Raw genomic sequence first — 13293 nt, 5'->3', positions numbered from 1 at the left:
ATGGATCTCTATATCTTCACTTTCAGTCTGGATGTATCTTTAGGTTCCAAATGAGTCTCTTATAGACAGCATATGTTATTCTTTCTTAAGACTGCTTTGGCTATTTCAGGTCCTTTGTGGTTCAATACAAATTTTAGTATTTTTTGTTTTAGTTCTGTGAAAAATGCTGTTAGTATTTTGATAGAGATTGCATTGCATCTATAGATTGCTTTGCGGAGTATGGATATGTTAATATTAATTCTTCCAATCCATGACCATGGAATATCTTTCCATTTGTTTTTCAATTTCTTTCATCAGTGTTTTATTGTTTTTGGAGTACAGATCTTTCACCTCCTTGGTTAAGTTTATTTCTAAGTATTTTATTCTTTTTGGTCCAATTGTAAATGGGATTGTTTTCTTAATGTTTCTTTCTGCTACTTCATTGTTAGTGTATAGAAATGTTACAGATTTCTGTGTATTAATTTTGTATCCTGAGAATTTGCTGAATTTTAGTTTTAGTACTTTTGGGTAGAATCTTTAGGGTTTTCTCTATATAATACCATATCATCTGCCAATAATGATGGTTTTACCTCTTCCTTACCAATTTGGATACTTTTTGTTTCTTATCTGATTGTTGCATCTAGGATTTCCAAGATAAATTGGATAAAAGTGGTAAGAGTGGACATTCTTGTCTTGTTCCTGATCTTAGAAGTAAAGCTCTCAGTTTCTCACCATTGATTATGATGGTTAGCTGTGGCTTTTTCAGTATTGCCTTTATTATATTGAGGTATGTTCCTATAAACCTGCTTTGTTGAGGATTTTTATCATGAGTGGATATTGTACTTTGTCAATGCTTTTTCTGTGTCTATTGAAATGATCATGTGATTTTTATCCTTTCCCTTGTTAATGCAATGTATCACGTTGATTGATTTGTAAATGTTGAACCACATTTGCTTCCTGGGAATAAATCCCACTTGATCTTGGTGAATGATTTTTTGATATACTGTTGGCTCAGTTTGCTAATATTTTGTTAAAGATTTCTGCATCTATGTTCATCAGAGATATTGGCCAGCAGGGTTTTTTTTGTTTTGGGTTTTGGTTTTGGCTTTTTGGTTTTTTGCAGTGTCTTTGTCAGGTTTTGGTATCGGATAATGCTGGCCTCATAGAATGAATTTGGAACGTTTCTTTCCTCTTCTATTTTTTTGGAATAGTTTCAGGAGAATGGGTATTAACTCTTCTTTAAATGTTTACTAGAATTCATCTGTGAAGCCATCTGGTACTGGACTTTTGTTTCTTGGGAGTTTTTTGATTACTGATTCAATTTCATTGCTGGTAATTGGTCTGTTCAAGTTTTCTATTTCTTCCTCATTCAGTTTTGGAAGGTTTTATGTTTCTAGGAATATGTCCATTTCTTCTAGGATATCTAGTTTTTTGGCATATGATTTTTTATAATATTCTATTATAACCCTTTGTTTTTCATGGTGTCAGTTATCTCTCCTCCTTCATTTCTGATTTTGAGTCCTCTCTCTCTTTATTAATGAGTCTGGCTAAAGGTTTATCAGTTTGGTTTATTTCTTTCAAAGAATCATCTCCCAGTTTCATTGATTTTTTTTTGTTGTTTTTGTAGTCATTATTTCATTTATTTCTGCTCTAATCATTATTATTTCCCTCCTTCTACTGGCCTTTGGCTTTGTTTACTCTTCTTTTTCTAGATACTTTAGGTATAAGGTTAGGTTGTTTGAGATTTTTCTTATTTCTTGAGTTAGGCCTATATTGCTGTAAACTTGCCTCTTAAAACAGCTTTTGCCACATGCCAAAGAATTTAGATGGTTGTGTTTTCATTTTGATTTGTCTTCATGTGTTTTTTTTATTTCCTCTTTGATTTCTTGGGTGACCCATCCATTATTTAGATGTATGTTATTTAGCTTCCATTTATTTGTTTTGTTTCCAGATGTTTTAACTGATTTCTAGTTTCTTACCACTGTCGTCAGAAAAGATTTTATTATTTCGATCTTTTTTAATTTATGGAGATTTGTTTTGTAGGCTAACATGTGCTCTATCTTGGAGAATATTCCATGTGCACTGGAATGCTTTTTGGAGATGGAATGCCGTTTGGGGGTGGAGTGGTCTGTATATGTCCGTTTGGCTTTGGGTGACACAAGACTAGATAGACCTGTTTCCTTGTTGATTTTCTGTCTGAATGATCTATCCCCTTGATGTAAGTAAGGTGTTAAAGTTCCCTACTATTATTGTATTAGCATAAGTTTCTCCCTTTATGTCTATTAATAGTTGCTTTATGTATTTAGGTGCTCCCATGTGGGATGCATAGATATTTACAATTTTTCTATCCTCTTGTTAGAATGTTTCCTTTATCTTTTTGTCCACTGTCTCCATGTCCTTTGTCTCTCACTACAGTCTTTGCTTTAAAGTCTGTTTTGTTGGTTATAAGTATTGCTACCTCAGCTTTCTTTTCACTTCCATTTGCATAATAAATGTTTTTCCATCCCTTTACTTTTTTTTTATTTTTAATTTAAATTCAATTTAATTAACATTACTTATTATTAGTTTCAGCAGTACAATTTAGTGATTCATCAGTTGCATACAACACCCAGTGCTCATTACTTCAAGGGCCATCCTTAATGCCCATCCCCTTTTAATCTGCATGTGTCTTTAGGTCTGCAGTGAATCTCTTGTAGGTAGCATATAGATGGGTCTTGCTTTTTTATCTATTCTGTCACCCTTTGTCTTTTGATGCAGCATTTAGTTCATTTACATTTGGAGAATTATTGATAGGTATGTACTTATTGTCATAAGCCCTTGTTACTTGTTTTCTGGTTGTTTTTGTAATTGTTCTCTGTACCTTCTTCTCTTGTTCTCTTCCCTTGTGGTTTGATGGCTTTCTTTATTATTATGCTTGGATTTCATTCTCTTTTTTGGGTGTATGTCTATTACAAGTTTTGATTTGTGATTACTGTTAGCTTCATATACATCATCTTAGGCATACAGCCATCTGTATTAAGTTGATGGTTGCTTAATTTTAATTACATTCTAAAAACACTAAATTTTAACTCCCCCACCCCCATTTATGTATATAATGTAAATTTTTATATCCTTTCATGAATCCCTAATATACTAATATACATCAATATAATTGATTTTTACTGCTTTTGTGTTTTAACCTCCTTACTGATTTTATACATGATTAATCTACTACCTTTATTCTGTGTTTGCATTTACCTGTGAAATTTTTTCCTTTCATACTTTTTTTTACTGCTAGTTATGGACTTTCCTTCCCACTAAAAGAATTCTCCTTAACATTTCTTGTAAGGTTGCTTGAGTAGTGATGAAATCCTTTAACTTTTCTTTGTCTGGGAAACTCTTTCTCTCTCTTTCTATTCTGAATGTTAGCTTTCCTGGGTAGAGTATTCTTGGCTGTATGCTTTTTCCTTTTCGCACTTTGGATATCTGATGTCACTCCCTTCTGGCCTGCCAAGTTTCTGCTGAAAAATAAGTTGAAGCCTTACAGAGTTTCCCTTATATTTAACTGTTCTCTTTTCTCTTTAAAATTCTTTATCACTTCACTTCTTGCCATTTTAATTATTATGTGTCTTCATGTGGACCTTCTTGGGTTGATTTTGTTGGGAGCTCTCTGTGCCTCCTGAATCTGAGGTCTGTCTCCTTCACTAGATTAGGGAACTATTCAGCTATTATTTCTTCCAGTATATTTCCTGGGATCCTTATAATGTGAATGATAATATGCTTGATGATGTCACTGAGTTTCGTTAACCTATTCTCATTTTTATTATTCTTTTTTTCTTTTTAGTTTGATTGCTTTCATTACCCTGGCTTCTGGCTTGTTGGTCCTTTCTTCTGCCTCCTCTAATCTGCTATTGGTTCCCTTTAGTGTGTTTTTATTTCAGTTATTGAGTTCTTCATCTCTGACTAATTCTTTTTTACATTTGTGATCTCTTTGTTGAAGGTCTCGTTGAGATTCTCCACTCTTTTCTCAAGGCCAGTGAGTATCTTTTTGACCATTACTTTGAGGTCTTTATCAGACATATTCCTTATCTCCATTTCACTAAGCTCTTTCTTTCTGATTTTGTTCTGTTCTTTCATTTGGGACATAATCCTGTCTCCTTATTTTGTCTAACTCTCTCTGTTTAGGAAGGTCAGCTGTGTCTCCTGATCTTGAATGTAGTGGCCTTATGAAGAGGTCATGTGGTGCCTGCCCTGTAGTGCAGTGCTACCTGATCATCAGAACCAGGCTCTCCAGGGGTGTCTCCTGTGTGGATCCATACATCCTAGTGTTTTGGCTGAGCCATGTTTGCTTTCAGTTCAGTTGGCTGCAGTGGCCCACTTTTCTGGCTGTGGAGGCATAGGTCAGGGTTTGGTCCCTGTGCTGTTGAGAGTTCCGAGGCCTCTGCAGGCTTGTAGTTGGGCAGTGTCAGCAGTCAGACTAACTGTCTGCAGTCTGTCTGTCACAGTTGCTTGCATACTGAACTGCAGGGCACTCTCCCTGTGTGGCCTCCTGAGAGATTATTGTTGGTTGGCAGGGCTGGCATTCAGAACACAACTCTGTAGACACTTTGATTTTAGGACTTCTGATCTCCAGAATTGTAAGAGATAATTTTATATTGCTTTAAGCCCCTAAGTCTGTGGTAAGTTATTATAGCAGCAATAGGACTCATATATTTATTTTATACTTTAGGTTATAATCCATTACTACTACATTTATTTTATTTTCAAAATTGTTCAGCTTTCTCAATTGGGAGCTCCCTCAGTTGGTTCCTATATGACTTTGACATATTCCCCAACAGTGTGGGGTTTTTTTATTTGTATGGTTTGTTTTGAGTATTTTATATTCTGGTACTATAAGATATCCAGCACTTTGTATATTTCCTGGACCACTACTAGAATCTAAGAAGCCCTGGTCCTTTTTCTTATAGAATGGTATTAGAAACCATTGTAATAAATACTAGGTGTGTTTATTGCCACTGGGGTGTCATTGCTCTAGGCCCTCTCAGCTAACAGAGCAAAGGAATGTGTGCCTGTACACCAGCCTTCACATACACACATATCTATAAATCTGTCTGTAACAGTCTGTATCTATATTGAGCTAAACATGAATTTATACTGATATCTCCAGCTTTAATCCATTATCTCTTGGATCATTCTAGCCTCTTCACTTTATCTATAAACTCCCACTCCAACACTGAGAAGCTTGGCTACCATCATCCATTTACTTAATTATTCAATTCCAGTAGACATGTATATAGCAGTTTCAAAATTATTAACCCATACCCAATGGGAGAAAACTCTATCAACTAGAATATAGTGCTTAGGTGCAGTTCCTTTTGCCATTAGTCTTACAGAGTCCACTAATTTCCAAAGCTACTTAGCTCAGCCCCCTTTCCCCATCTCCTTAAATAAGTCATTTCATACATTTGTTACCTTTTGGGGAGGAGGGGTCACAGTCTGTATTCTATCCTGGGATCTTTTAACCTCCTGAATGATTTTTTAATTTGCCTAAATTAGTTTATTCTTGTGCTCTAAAGTTCTTTGGGTTTTGATAAATCCATAGTGTCATATATCAATCACTGCAGTATTACATAGAAAAATTTCACATGCTAAAATATCTCTTTTGCTTTACTTATTCAACCCTCCCCACTTCCCTGTCCACCTTTGGCAATGTACTGATTTTTTTTCTCTCTCTCTCTATAGTTCTGCCTTTCCCAAAATTTCATACATTTGAAATTATCTAGTATGTAGCCTTTTCAGACTGGCTTATTTCACTTAGCAATATGCGTCTAAGATTCATCCATGTATAAATACCTTAATAGCTCATTTCCTTATATTGCAAAGAATGTTCCATTGTATGAATGCACCACAGTCTGTTTATCCGTTCACCCACTGAAGGACATTGTGGTTGCTTCCAGTTTTGGCTTTTATCAATGAAACTGATAAACATTCAGAAGCATGTTTTTGTTTGGACATGTTTTCAAATAAGTTACATAAATACCTACAAATGTGATTGCCAGGTCATATGCTAAGAATATGTTTAGCTTTGTAAGAAATTGCCAAAGGTGTCCAAAGTACAATTTTGTGTTTCCACAAGCAATAAATAAATGTTCTTATTCCACTTCATCAGCAGCATTTAGTATTGTCAGGATCTCTGCACTTTAGCTCTTCCAGTAGGTATGTAGTAGTATCTCATTGCTTTAATTTGTAATTAAATTACAAATTTAATGGGATGAATAGGCAGAGACAGGGGATTTTTAGGGCATTAAAACTATTCTGTGTGATACTATATTGGTGGATATATGCAAAGCATTTGTTAAAATCCATACAACTATACACAAAATGTGAGCCCTAATATAAACTAGGGACCTTATTTAAAAATAATGTATCAATATTGGTTCATCGATTGTAACAAATATACTACACTAATGCAAGGGAACATATGTATGTGATGTATGTATAGTGGGGGGCAAAGAGTGTATGGGAACTCTGTATTCCTGCTCAACTTTTCTGTAAACCTAAAAAACACACAGGAAAAGTCTATTAATTTTTAAGTATAAACAACTTTTGAGGAGTTTTGCTGTAAAGAGGAGAAATGAGATAATATTTAGAGGGGAAAAGGCAATGAAGTTTTATTTAATATGAAAAAATGTGGTTATACACTAAGAAAAAAAACTCAATTGGGAAGAAAAAGTTAATGGTGAAGAGAGAAAAAAGAATTACCAGAATAATTGCCTTTATTAGCAAAGAGAGGATGGATTCTGATGCATAGATGGAGGAGTTGATTTTTGTAGGAGCAGTATCAGGTGACCCAGTTTCAGGAGAGATGAAAGGGAACATGGTCCCAGATGCAGGTATATGGGTAGTTGTAGTGGTAGGGCTTGAGGAAGTTTCTTCTCCTTTTTTTTTAGTGATATAGGAAGCAACATGATAAGCTGAGAGTGAAGATGGAGGAAATATTTGAGGAATGAGAACATTTTTATAACCTGAATATTCTTCCCAAGCACATGATTTATATTCATAAACATTTTATCTTATTATTTTTAAAAATAAAATATAAAACTAACATAACATAATAAAATAAAAAACAATCCTAGACTTCTTTGCATTTTTGGTTACAGATTTTTTTTGGATGCTGTGCCTATTCAGTGTATTCATAAGTGACTTTATGGGGCAGAGAGGCAGTAGCAGAAGAAGATTCTATTTTGGTAGAGGAGATCTGATAGGTACACAGTGCTCTGGATCATTCTTTTGACCCTAGTCCTGTGGTTAATGTGGTGGTATTTTTCAAACAGGGGGCAAAGATTGTAGCAAGAATGGTTTCCTTGACAGCCTGGGTCTCCCGTGTTATTCTGGGAGACATCTCTGGATGCCCAACCTATAGTTTGTTTTTCTAGACCTTTCAACTATTTTGTAAACACATAATTCTCTATATTAAATCATACTGTGTGGGGATTCACAGTGCCTGGATAGATAAAATCTGACTTGTATATGCTTCTCTGGATGAGACGAACTGAAAAGCAAAGGAGGAACACCCGGAACCCTGGGCCTCCTTTGAAGTGTCTTGGTTGAAAGCAGCCAGATTCTTACTGGGGCTCAAAGTTCTCATCTAGGGAGTAAATGTTTACATTTTTAAGAAAAACAGACACGTGTGATGGTCATATACTTACTTCACGAACTCCTTGCTTTGCATGCACTTAAGGAGCACTGCTTGCCCCTATCACGCAGTTGCCCCATATATTATTGTCCTAATCATTAAAGCTACACATTCCTTCTTGTTTTGCGCTTGCACTTGTTGTATTGATAAAACTCACAATAAAAGCAGAGATAGAGCTCGGCTCAGGGCCTTTGGACACTAGAGCGTCTGGTCCCCAGGCCCTCTCCTTTCTCCTACTAAGGTGTCTGGAGTAATCTTTTCATTTGCTGTCTTCAGGGTTTGCTGGCCAAAACTGACAAGTGGTGCCCCATGTGAGGACCTGTGAGGATTTGTGATGCATCGGTGGTGGAGCCCTTGAGAATGAAAACGAAAGGACTGCGCAGTAAGTCATTGGAAGCCCACTGGGGCTTGCCAAGTTGGAGGGAACTTTCAGGCCTGCGTTTCCTATCTCTATCATGGGTCAGCATTTCTCCGCTGAACAAAAGCAATACATGAAAGTTCTCCTTAAGGTGAGTGTGGCCTCTGTAACAGAGGGCCAACTTCAGGGTTTGTTAGAGATTGTTAATTGAACAGAACCCATGGTTCCCTGAAAGAGGAACTTTAGATCTAGAAGTATGGGAAAGAGTTGGAAAAAATTTAAAACGGAGCCATGAACAGGGAAAGAGGGTACTTTTCACCTTCCTTACATTGTGGGAGCTAATGAAGTCGGCTTTGACTCCATTACATACTGAAGATAGCCAAGCGTTCCTAAAGAAACAGGAGAGCTCCCTGCCCCTTCCCCCCGAACCCACTAATCAGTCCTTACTCAGGGGCCACATCCAGGAAGCAATACAGGGAACCTCTCTACCTTCCCAGTAATGATTGATCAACAAAACCAACTTTTCTCTAAATTTAAACATCACAACCTATATTTCTGTTGTAATGGTATGCTTTTTTTTTTTTTTTTACTACGTTTCATAGTCTTCTCTACACTTCATCTTTCAAAAAAATGATATGTAATCTGCTTTAAATAGAATTACTAGGCACCACAGCCTATGGGGCTGAGGGCTCTTTTGCTAATATTAAACAGGGGACTCTTACTCTTTCTCTCCCTCACTGTTCTTCCTACTAGGTGTGGGGGCTTCTCCCTCATTTTCCTGGTTAATGGCTATACTTGGAACCAACTATCTCTGGTTAGTCTACCTCAGGACGGGGACTTTATGGAATATTCCCAAGCAGCTGCAGAAACTCCCTGTTTCGGGAAAGTTCCCTGTCTTCTCCGGCCTGACATGGACTGCCTACTTCCACTTTGGTGGAAAAACAAGCAAATATCTACATCTGCTCATCTGTCCGAACTGAATGGCTTTAAAACGGGAACCCTCTTTCTCTGCCTTCTGGCAGCACTCTGCCTCTTCGGCATCCCCCTCCTCCTCTTTCTGCACCACCTTGGGTGTGGCCTACATAACACTACTCACTTCAGATTTCCCCACCAGCATCTCAGATAAAAATTAACAATGTAAAACAAACTGATAGACTTCTAAAAAAGAATGAAGACAAAATATAATTTGGTATTTAAGCTACTTTAAGTTTGTTGGTTTAATTAAAATAGACATGTCTTTAAAGTTATCAGCATTATGTGAAACTTTTATTCTACCAAGATTTATATACTCGTGTTATCTCTGTTGCAATTTGTTAGCAAAAAGACGACTTAAAATGATGGTTAATTTTCTGTCTCAAGGGTAATCATTAAGATAGCTTTCAAAGTCTTTGATAACCTAAAACTTCAAAGTTTTGCTTGGATAATAAATTAGGATTCAATTCGTTGGACATCAGTGTCTTTTCCAAATAGGATAAGGTGCTAAAGCATTGATTACTGGACATAAGTTTATGCTTTTAACTCCTTATTACAAAAAAAACTAAGGATATTTAAATCTATTAATAAACATACTTTTTTGCTTAACTAATTCATAAATTTGCCATTTAAAAAATTCTGGTGTGACCAGTTCACAGTTGGTTGCTACTTAGTTTTCACTGGAGATTAAGGTTTCTAAAAGTGCAGAGTTCTACTAAGTATGACTAATGAAAATAAAGAAAGCAACTCTATATGTAGAAAAGTAAGTGATATATAAGAAAGATGTAAGGAATGGGAATGCATTTTTGTTGAAGGTAAAAGAAGGTAGTTTTGTCCTAAATAAGACTGGTTGTTTGCAAAAAATGGCTTTGGACAAAATCTAAATGCAAAAAAAAAAAAAAAAAAAAGCTATAAAAGGTTTATGGAGGGAAATCTTTAGAAAGTAATTTTACATGTGGTCAGGACAGACTAAAATAAAGGGATTTTAAAAGTACATAAAGATTAAAATTCTGCTTTTCCTTCTGTTCAAAAGACAAAATTTTCTTAAATTGGTCTGCTCTTGATAAAAAATATTTAAACAGCTCTTTTCTCTTTGCCTACCCAGAAAAAACAATTTTTATGTTTTGCCTTTATCAGGTCTTTGCCCATCCCTAATCCTATTTAACCATGTGCTTTTTAAAATTTTCTAAGGTTTTAACCAACTTCCCAAAATCTAAATTGTAAATAAAGTCTCTTTAACTTATTAGGCCTTTTATTTGGTATGATAAGTTACTCCAGAAACACTGTTAAGCAAATAATAAGCCTTAAATTACATTTGGGTAAATGCTATAACTATTCTAAAAATAATACACAGTTCCTAAAGTTTTAATATATTCTGATATACGACCATCACTTAATATTTTGATTATTAAAATATTATGTGTCATAAAAATAACCAAATTTCCTTGCCAGCTATAATGTAACCTCTCATCAGATGTTTAACCATGTCCATTTTTAACTCTTGTCATTTATAGTTACTACTCCTTCTTAAAAAATTCATATAAAAACTTTTAGGATAAATACAGATATTCAATATCTTTAAGATTAAAAGTAAAATGGGTAAAAATTCCCAAACTAACTAAATTGACAAAAAATTATTATAGTTTTTTATGACTCTTACTTAAAATATTGTTGATTCTCTATTTGCTCTTAACTAAGGAAACTTTCTCTTAAGACACCAATGATGTACAAAAATAACAAAACAAATTAAAGCATTTAACTTTTCTCTACCTAAACCTTCCAAAATTCAAAAGGTCTCAATATTTCTCCCATGGCAGTCCTAGTCATTTACATAAATTCAGTAACAATCTGTTCTCCTTGTAACAGGACACCATTAAAAACATTGGTTATTTTACCAAGGCTTTAACTGATATGTCATATTTGAGAAGGACATGCATAAACTCAAATTTGACCAAATAGCTTTAAAAAATTTTACACTCTTTGGGGAATCACACATTGTACAGGCATCCCTTATAACCCACAAGGACAAGCCATTATTAAATGTACACACTCTACCCACAAAAACATGTTAAATAAACAAAAAAGGGGGAATATGGGCCTAAGTAATCCAGACCCCTCCTCACGATTATATAAGGCACTCTTTTTAACTCTAAACCTTTTTAATTTGAATGACCAATTTTTAACCCCTGCCTTAAGTCATTTCACACAAGACTCCCTGGGGCCACATCCCTTAGTTTTATGGAAAGACCTTAACTCAAATCTGTAGCAAGGCCCCCATAAACTCGTCCCTTGTGGAAGAGGCTTTGCTTGTGTCTCCTCACAGGAAGGACCAATTTGGCTTCCGGCTTGGAACATGAAGCCATATCATGGCTTGGCACAGCCCAAACCCAATCCCACAGATGAATCCGCTAAAGCCGGGCAAGCTTTGACCCCAGAATCGCTCATTGCCGAAGACACACCACCAAAATAATGGGGAAATCTGAAGAAAATGCCTTAAAAGGCTGAAGAAATCCTACAGATAACAGGACAAGCCCACACACCCAAAAACATGTCCTGGGCCATGGTCGCAATAATAAGTACAACTTCCGTCAAGGTAGGTATATTTTACTGTCTCATTCCAGGAGCTATGGCCACCAACTACTGGGCATACATGCTTAACCCTCCCCTCTAGAAGCCCCTAACATGGGCTGATGTGCCCTTTCCTGTGTTCAATAATAACTCTAACTGGTTAGGAGGGACTTCTTTGCCTTTTACCCAACCCCAACTCAATGGCTCCTTCTGGGCCCCAACACCTAATAATCCAGTTGGTATTGCCTTGTCTGACCCTCTTTGTATGATGGTTACTCCTCAAATCTGGTTACATTTTGTGCCCAAAAATACTAATGAGAGTCCCACTAACTTTTATTTCTGTTGGAATCATCCAACATGGCAATCGGACCACTAACAGAAGCCACTCTTCTCTTTCCTTCTGTGAGAGGAGCACCAAATGGACTCCCTCTTCAGAGATGGCTTCTTGGGAAACATGTAGGACCCTTAGTCCTCACCTTCTTGAATTAGATAATCATATCATTTTAGATTGAAGTCCTAAAGGACATTTCATAGCCAATAGAAAGGAAATTAAGGTCCATCCTGCTAGTAATGGGAGCTGGCTTGGTAGAGCTCCCTCTCCTATAATCTGGCACAAGGGCGGGGGGGTGCTCAGTTTTCCCCTTCCCCAGATAAGAACCTCTTCCCATCCAATCATCTTTCTGGAGATTAGGACATTTATTCTTTCCTTTTTCTGTATGGTATGGATGATATCACAATAATTTAATAACCCTTTATAAAAATTTTACTTATCTCATTCAATTGTGTATTCCTCACCCATATGTTTTTCTATTTGGATCTAATATTTCCCTATTTAAGAAAGAAGGGCTATATACTATCAGACTCTCCAGTAGCCAGAGGACAAGCCAGAGCAGCTTGTCTAATATTACTCACCACAAGGCTATCCACATCTTTGTTTTTAAAAAAAGCAGCCTTTCACTTTCATCCCTGTCAACCTCACTCAATCTTGGGAGGGGTCCAAATCACTCAGTATTCTTAATTAGGCACTTGGTGAATTAAAAAGGCCATGTAGGTTTCTAGGATTGCTTACAGCTGGCATCATAGCTGTTGTCTCTGTTTTAACGGCTACTAGTGTTGCCATAGCTGCCCTTACTCACACCATTCAAATGGCTCAATATGTTGGTCAGATAGCCTATAACTTAACCTGAGAATTCCAATTGCAGCAAAATATTGACCAAAAATTATGGGGGAGGCTCCAACTTATGGAGGTCACAATAGAATATCTGGGAGAAAAACAGGAAGCACTTACCTTCCGCCAAAGCCTTAACTGAGATTGGGCCCATAAGGCCATTTGTGTAACCCCCACCTTTGGAACAATTCACTGCACTCACCATAGCACATACCCCCCCCCCACTGTTGAATCACAGACCTGTACCTCTGAAACAAATAATACATTATATGTTTTAAAAAAGAAGAAGATAGGAGGAAGGAGGGGGAGATGAACCATGAGATACAATGGACTCTGAGAAACAAACTGAGGGTTCTAGAGGGGAAGGGGGTGGGATAGCCTGGTGATGGGTATTAAAGAGGGCACGTTCTGCAGGGAGCACTGGGTGTTATACGCAAACAATCATGGAACACTACATCAAAAACTAATGATGTAATGTATGGTGATTAACATAACATAATAAAAAAAATTAAGAAACACCTTCAAGGTTCTCATCACGATAATTTAACCCTGGATATTCACAATCTCAAGGAA

The sequence above is a fragment of the Phoca vitulina genome, unplaced genomic scaffold (assembly GCF_004348235.1).
Source record: "Phoca vitulina isolate PV1807 unplaced genomic scaffold, GSC_HSeal_1.0 scaffold20, whole genome shotgun sequence".
Classification (NCBI taxonomy): Eukaryota; Metazoa; Chordata; class Mammalia; order Carnivora; family Phocidae; genus Phoca; species Phoca vitulina.
Note: the sequence above shows the minus strand (reverse complement) of the source record.